Raw genomic sequence first — 7,227 nt, 5'->3', positions numbered from 1 at the left:
ATAACCTTGATACACCTGCAATCAAAAATTCACCAAGGACACTTAATTTCTTTTTGCAAAGGCACATACATGCTTCTCTCTCTTGTTGACACCTTAAGCCAAGGAAAATCTATAAGAATATATGGCAATCGGGATGATTCTTTGGATGGGGCTCCTATTCCAAATGGTGTAAGGTATTATTGGTATTTCACATATGGGAGAACCCCTTGGTTGACAGATTTCTAGCATCATCAACACTAGGTTATCATAGAAGGGTATATAGAGATGTATAAAATTATTTCTTGTACAAATTAAAATTAAATAAAATATTATAGGTTAAAAGTGAAATGAAAATTTATTTTGATTGAAATCATTATATTACCTTAATTATATTAATATATTTTATCTTTTATATATTTAATACATAATAAATAGTAAATAAGAAGAATATTAAATCATTATATTTACTTTAATTGTTCATTATTGGTTAACCTCCCACCTTATTCATTGTTGAAATCATTTTCCTATACCACGAGACCGAAATGTTTGTTGCAAACTAGTTTACAAATGCATCAAAAGCTATTACATTATTTTGCCTAAATATAATTGTTTTGTTGTTGCAAGATGAGATATATGCAACTTTAGTTCTTTATTTTTTTTTTACTTTAATTTATCTATCAATTGTTTTTTGCATAAAAGGCAGGTACTAAGCAGTAACACTGCATATTACACGTGTTCTTTATTTCCATCAACATATGTGCCTTCATAGTATAAAGTGAAGGTTTAATACATGAGATGACCTTCCATAGTATCAAGTTAACATTTAATACATGAGATGACCTTCCACAGTATCAAGTTAACATTTAATAGCTGAGATAAAGAGGAGTGGATAACAATAATGGATTAATAGAGGTGATGGCATATTTGTATGTAAAATAATTAATAAATTATTTTCTTATATATGTTAATGAGAATATATTTTATAATAGTTTTGTATCATGGTAATAAAAATGTTATTTTTTTGGGGTACAATTTATTAGAAATTATAATTATAATGAAAAGAGATCATATATGAGTGTTAAATTAGATTAAGTATAGATAACATTATTTAATGATATATCATAGGACCAAGGAGCATCTCATAACCATCAACTAAAGTATCAAGATCATAAATTTATACCCCAAAGCTTCATTAACTAAAGATATTCAACCTTGAAGAAGGAACCAAGCCAAGACAATCCACCACATAGAAGAAATGAATCCCTTCCAATTCAAAACACCAACTCAAACCACCCAAGAAACACCATCCAACACTCTATCAATCCATAAGCCTATATATCATTTGATAAACAACACATTTGTAATCCTAATGCAATATGAGGGATAAGAAGCATAATGAAATAAGTGTCAATACATAAGTTGTTGCTAATTTATTTTTGAAGCATGTTTAGATTCATTTTTAATTATCAAATAACATTGTTTCTAACAGGCATCGCAAGTTCTTGTTGTAGTGGCTACAACACCCTCCCAAATTGTTCACCCTATAAATTTAAAATTTTTGGGTCCCCCTTGATTTTCCAAGTTTTCATGTATATATTTTTTGTATTACTTATACCCAACTCTTGTAAATATCCTAATTATAACCAAATGCATGTCCATGAATTAACCATTATCATGACATGAATTATGCACTTTTCATCTTCAATTTACCCATATCTTTACAAGTTTAGGGTTTGGGTGAGGTTGCAATTGGTTTTGAAATGAGCGCTCCCTAGCCTACTAACTTGATGCGCTTAGATCTTCATTTTCTTGTAGATTTGAATAGATCCTCTCACATTTTCTGATTGTGGACTCATAGATCCACTTTGAATGATTTTAATCTGGTTGAAAGCCCTAAATATTAATGGTTGTGTTATGGGAGCTAATACAATGATGATTCAACAAGTGAAATGGCTGTAGAGGTGAGCCTACTCAAATCAAGATGTGACAACAATTGCTAAGAAAATAGATGTAGAAGTATAGACTCTTGTACGAGAATGGAAGCCTTGAACTTCTTTGAGGATAGTCTTAAAGGTGGTAGGTATTGTATTATTATAGATAGCCATCCATACTAGGTGACCACATAGCACTTTGAACACATCTAACATATAAGGGGATGTGTTGGTTGCAGCCTATAGGGGAGAGTGTTGGTTGCAATATCTAGGGAGAATTTAAGAAAGATCTACCACTAAGCCTACACCTGGAAATGATCCTGCCTATATTTAAGAAATTAATGCATGGGATACCTGACAAAAGGGAGGGTTATAATAACCTAGATATAATTGGCAGAGCTGAGTTTCCAAGGCATCAAATATAAATTAAAAGAGAAGAAAGAAATCATGATAGATGCGCTAACGAAACACTCCAAGATATGCATAAGTCTAGTTGTGCTTCTCGTGCTGATGTGAAATTATCAGGCAAGAATAAAGTTCCTACAATTCGGTCCATGAAATTAAATTGGCTCATGTTTTGCATTAAATCAAGCAATAATGATATTTTCTCAAAAAATCATAAAGATTATGTTCCCATTTGCAGGGAGTGTTTAAATCATGGCACACCGAAGTAAGAGATGCAACATTCTTGTCATGGCCAACAATTGTAGGTTGGTGTAAAATCTCTTGAGAAATCCTTGGAGAAAATTGATGGTATTAGAATGAAAAAACTCAATGAAATACTTGGGACCACTAGAAGTTCTCAAACTCCTAGTGCACCATCAAGTACATTACAACTATAAAAGATGGATCTATTTCTTCACTTTCTGAGGGAGATAGGAATGAATTTGTTGAAAAGTCGGTTGCAAATATGCTCAATGGAAAGAAAACTTTAATCATGGCTCTACTTAAGCATATATTTGGTCAAGGGACATAATTATGAAAGTGGTTGTGCCTTCTTGAGGGATTAAGATTCCTTTCTTCAAATGATCAGAGTATTATTGGTGCATTATCAGGGAATCTATCTAGTCGAAATGATTTCAAAGTGTATATTTAACAAGTGTGTGCTCTCCCATGAAATCACTTACTCATTGCAATAGTCCATATACTTGTTGTGCCAAATGCACTGTAAGTGGAATAATTCCAATAAGGCCATTATAAAGTGATTTAATAAGCATATCAACATTGCTTCAATTGTGAAGGAGGTGCAGTCAAAATAGGATATTGACAAGATAATCAAGAAACGAGCAGGGTTTCCTGCCATATTGCATTCTTGGGCAGAATGGTGCAAAGCATCAAAATATATGGATTGAGTTTTCTCCCATCTTTGCATAGATACCCCTCATGCTAAGTTTCTTATGGCTAAAGTTGAACAACAACCAGAGATTTCAGAGGCATTCTCATAAGAGCCATGGGTAGAAGATTTGTTACAATTATGGCATCAAAAGGAACTCCTTCCATGAAAGAAATGATTTACATGTGTTGGGAATTTATCTCCAATGAATGGTTATATAATAGATTATGTCATTACATCTTCCCTTTCATGTCTTATGTCAGTTAGGATGAGTTATGATTAATCAAAGAAATGGTTGGGGCAACTTTTAGCATCAATAATCGCATCACAACCTATCCCATTACACTGTGACTTCCCTTCAATTGCATCACATGAAAATTTCATTGGCATCAATAATCACATCACAACCTAGATCATAAAATTGTGGCTTCCCCTCAATCGCACTACATTCTCCTTCATTATATCATGACTTCCCTCAACAAATTGTAACCCCCTCAAAAGCATCACCCATCGGCTCTATGTATATTCATCTTCCTTTCTTTGTTGATAAATGACACCTTAAGTTACTAGAGAATCGATATGCACTTATGGATCTATTCATGAGTAAACCATTTTCATAACACATTTTATTGTGTATAAGGAGTTTCTTTGATTCGTACATAGAGAATTTGTTCCTTAATTATAAAACACTTTAGAATAAAGGATATTTGGTGAATAAAAATTGGAGCAGAGATTTATCCAAATCTTTAAAAGAGAGTCTCAATTAGGATTACATACTAAAGATTGGCAACAATATTATGGCCTCAAGCCTGAAAGTGCAAAATTAATACATCTAGGACATATCCAATCCAAGTCACAATTTATTAAAAGAGAGTCTCAATTAGGATTACATACTAAATATTGGCAGCAACGTTATAGCCTCAAGTCTGAAAGTGCAAAATTAATACATCTAGGACATATCCAATCCAAGTCACAATTCAGTGTCACCCTACTATACCTCTATCAACATTATGATGATTCTTGGTGGGGGAGCCAAAATTTTTACGAAACTACTCTTTCTATTCATCATGGGAGGAATTTATCACACAACTCAAAGACTCTCCACTAGCATCCTTCCCAAGTAAAATAAGTTGTTATGATGTGGATTTTGATATAGTCCATGATTTTGTTGAGAGTCCTGAAATAGTAGCAAAATATGTGAAGGGTAAGTCCATGTTGTCTAAATATGCCTTATCTAGGTTGAAAAATCTAACTGGTAATTGAAACAAAGCTAAGGATATTATTTAGGCGGCTAAGGCTTCCATGGGTCAAGATATCTCTCCCATTGACTTAATAAACATTGAGTAGTTTGCACAAATGGTTATAGAACTGTAAAAATATCGAAAGTAGCTTCATTACTACCTTTCGCCAAAGATGCAAGATACCACTACAAGCCTTGAAGGTTTAATTAGTGAAATGGTGGGTTCTTGGTTAATATGCCATGTTGAAAGTATTACAAATCTTACAAGATGTCTTGCATCGACTATTCAGATTCTTGGTGCTGAGAAGGCTCTTTTCAGAGAACTTAAAACACATAGAAAAATGTCAAAATATGGTCTTAATTTTTCATTCTTCCTTTATTGGGAGGGCCCCTACTCGAAATAAAGGGTGTATATCACGTTACCTAGAAAATAAATGTTATATAGCTTCTTGAATTGATTGTTTCTCTGAGGTGAATACAAATATGTTGGGTGAGAAACTTCGAGAGCATTCCAAGAAAGTATTGTGCAGGTGCTTGTAGATTGTTTTCCTTTCCACCAATGCAATTTTGCAATCTTAATTGACTCTAATATCCATCATAGTAGCATCTTAATTGACTCTAATATCCATCATACGAAAAGCTACTTGCAGTTGTTTCCAATCAGGCATGCGGGACAATCATATTTATCCTAGGAATTCCAGTTTGCGTCGTGAAAATTTTCAAAATGCATGGACAATGAACTGGTAGTTGGGTCTAATGATACACTTGAATCAAGAATCATGGATATTTGTGACAAAAATTTGGATGATATTTCTTATACTACAAATCTGGACATGCTGACAAGGAACCTGTTGAAACTGCACCCTAAGTACAAGAACTTAAATAACATGAAAATCAGATGCTACAAGAGGAGCTTTCAACAAAGCTCATTAATCTAAAGAATCTGTGCATGATGTTCTCTACCTTTGAGAGGGAGAAAGAAACTATGGCAGCAAAATTGGCACTGAAAGTCAAACTATTGGGTGAGATGGAGGAACGCCTGAATGGCCTAAAAGAACAAAGGATCAAGACAATAGAAGGATATCGTGCCTTTTAGAGTAAATCAAAATACCTGCAAGAACATAATAGTGGAATGAAGAGAGAGAGACATCCCACCTCAAAGCTTCCAACTAAAGACGTGTCTTAAATTATGACATGTATTTCTTGCTACAGTGTAAATATTATTTTATTGTCATAATTACAAAAATGGAAAAATACAAAACCGTGTAAAAGTCCATAGAAATGCTAAAAGTCATTTAGGATGTGGAAATTCATGGGAAATTGGAAATTCATGGGAAAATTGCAGATTCATGGGGAAGGTGAAGGTGAAGGTGAAGGGTCACCAACCCATTTATATAAATATACTCTCATGCACCTAAGAAATGGAATTTTAGCACTTGAGTCATTTAGCACTTAGGGGTAGTTGTGACCACTCTTTCTCCTAGTAATTTTAGATTGAGTTGTGGTGAGGCCAGGGTCTTATTTTGGAGATGATATGAGCAACTCACATTCCACTATTGGATTTTGATGGGGTTGTGGTGCATGTACTTGGAATTGCAGCACTATCAATGAGAATCTCTTCATTCTTGGCATGGATTCTTGTGCATTTCAATGAGGATTTTAATGGCTTATCTGGTACTCCTATTGTGTATGCATGTTTGGTTTCACATATGTTATTTATTGATAAACTAGTTCATGGATTATTGCTCACATGTTTGCTTGAATCTTAGCTATTTTATTTCTAACATTACGTTGGTTATTAGTGATGAGCTATTTCACAATTAGCTTTTGGTGCTCTTGTATGTATTAGATGGTTTTAACTAATTAACACCTCTTGGGATATACTTGATATTATCATGGCATTGTTATATTATTGTACCTTATGCTGCAAGTTTATCAATTGTGGGTTGATTTCGTCCTCATTCTCTGAGTATTTCATACTTTCCCTCATGTTAACATGAATTCACTTGTAACCCAAGAGAAGGAAATAAACATGGTGGTAGTCGAGCCCACATATCGGATGGGAGTACTATCCCAAATGGTGCAAGGTATAATCAAGACTTCACACCAGGGAGATTCCCTTACTATCGGTGGCATATTTTTCCCCATCAATGGTTTTAGCACTAGAAGGAGGGCATATGACAAGCTAACCCTATGGAGCCCATGTCTTAATTTCTTTTATTTTTTTTAAATGGATCCTTCCTAAATCTCTATTTTGGGTTGTTTTTTCTAGAAGATTATATATTTATATACCCTTCAAGATAGGATATCTCTTGTTTAAAAATAAATTTGATGGAGAGGGTGAGATACTTGCATCTGAACATATGCTTCAATTTCTTCAAAATTGTGTTTCTAGTAATGTGTATCATCAAGATGTCATATGCATACTTCTCACCCTTACTTTTGAAGGTCGCATGAAAGCATGGTGTGAAACCTTACCAACCGCATCTATCCATTCTTTGAAACAATTTATCGATGAGTTCCAATTTGCATTTGATAGATATAATTTTGAGAAATTATTTAAACATATTAGTGAGCTTAGAATGAAACCAGATGAATCATTGTATGATTTTTCAATTAGATTTCTCAATATTTATTATAGATTTCCTAAGAGAGATATGGATTGGGATCATTTGCACAAAAAATTTCCACAATTGGTTTATATTTCTAAATATGAATTAAATATTGATAATCAATTACATGAA

The sequence above is a fragment of the Pinus tabuliformis genome, chromosome Q (assembly GCF_031772625.1).
Source record: "Pinus tabuliformis cultivar Carrire ecotype Pingquan chromosome Q, CPIR1, whole genome shotgun sequence".
In the NCBI taxonomy this organism is placed as follows: domain Eukaryota; kingdom Viridiplantae; phylum Streptophyta; class Pinopsida; order Pinales; family Pinaceae; genus Pinus; species Pinus tabuliformis.
The sequence above is the reverse complement of the archived record's forward strand: the minus strand, read 5'-3'. Positions refer to the sequence as shown.